Below are 1288 nucleotides of genomic sequence, written 5' to 3'. Positions count from 1 at the left end.
CGCCCCCGCGAGACGCCCTGGACACGTGACGGCCCACACGGGGCCGAGGCCCCCCGCAGGCGTGGAGAGCGCCGTGCTGCACCCGGGCCACTTCATCTCAGGAATCCCTCGGGCCGACTGACCGACCGGGCCTGCAGCCTCTGTCCCGGGGACCCCGAGGCGGCCGGACCCCTGTCCGCTGGGTCCCGGGTGGGAGGGAGGACGCCCGTGGATGCCCGGCCCCGGGGTGAAGGGAGGGCACGTGGACAGTGGCCCCAGTGGGGGCTGAGGAGGCCGCTGTCATTTTAAAGACTCCCGTTTACAGTTTTGTATTCAAAGCCTCACACTGCTCTGCCTGTTTCCTGCAACCCAGGCTAACCCTGGACCACCCAGTCTATCAGCTGGATAGGGGTGGGGGGCGATGGAGGGCAGCACGCAGGAAGCCAGCTGGCCACCCAGCCGACGCCTAGGGCTTTCCCAGGCCACCTCGGCCTCCTCCACACCCCCCTCCCTCCCCTGTGGCCACACCTTTCTGCTTTTTTCAGCACCAAAGCCTTAATGTTGTTCTTCCTGAGATCTTGACTCCATGGTCCCACCCCGCAGGTGTCCAGACCCCTGTCCTGTCCTTCCCCACATGCCCAGCCCTGCCCCCCCTCTCTCCAGGGCTCCTCTGCCCACAGCTGCCCCGGACAGCTCTGTTCCCAAACTGCGCCTCATCCAGGAGCCTGCAGCCTGGCCCTGCCCCAGACCCTGGCCAGTCCCGCAGTCCTCTGCCTGGTCAACACGGGCCAGAAGTCTATCTGCAGCTGCCCTGACCTTATCCAACCTGGCTGTGTGACTCTGGGTCTCCTAGGCCTGGCAGTGTCTTTGTGGGGCTGTGGATATGGTGTGTTCCAGGGGGTGGTGTTACGCCTTCCCACGGGATGTACCCCCAACGCCCTCCCCTGGATGCCCTCCCCTGGACATCCTCCCCTGGACTTCCTCCCTTGGACGCCCTCCCCTGGACATTCTCCCCTGGACGCCCTCCCCTGGACATCCTCCCCTGGACTTCCTCCCTTGGACGCCCTCCCCTGGACATCCTCCCCTGGATGCCCTCCCCTGGACGCCCTCCCCTGGACATCCTCCCCTGGACGCCCTCACCTGGACATCCTCCCCTGGACACCCTCCCCTGGACGCCCTCCCCTGGACATCCTCCCCTGGACGCCCTCCCCTGGACATCCTCCCCTGGACGCCCTCCCCTGGACATCCTCCCCTGGACGCCCTCCTCTGATGCCCTTTCCTGGACTTCCTCCCCTGGACGCCCTCCTAT

The 1288-nt window shown here is 66.5% G+C and overlaps 1 protein-coding gene across 1 annotated transcript in view; it reads left to right on the top strand.

Annotated features, from left to right (window-relative positions):
- Tmem121 (transmembrane protein 121) overlaps positions 1–1288 on the top strand; it is a 16966-nt gene that overhangs the window by 912 nt on the left and 14766 nt on the right. The gene's annotated exons all lie outside the window — the stretch shown is intronic.

The sequence above is a fragment of the Dipodomys ordii genome, unplaced genomic scaffold, assembly GCF_000151885.1.
Source record: "Dipodomys ordii isolate 6190 unplaced genomic scaffold, Dord_2.0 Scaffold2, whole genome shotgun sequence".
In the NCBI taxonomy this organism is placed as follows: Eukaryota; Metazoa; Chordata; class Mammalia; order Rodentia; family Heteromyidae; genus Dipodomys; species Dipodomys ordii.
Note: the sequence above shows the minus strand (reverse complement) of the source record. Positions and strands in the feature narration are given on the sequence as shown.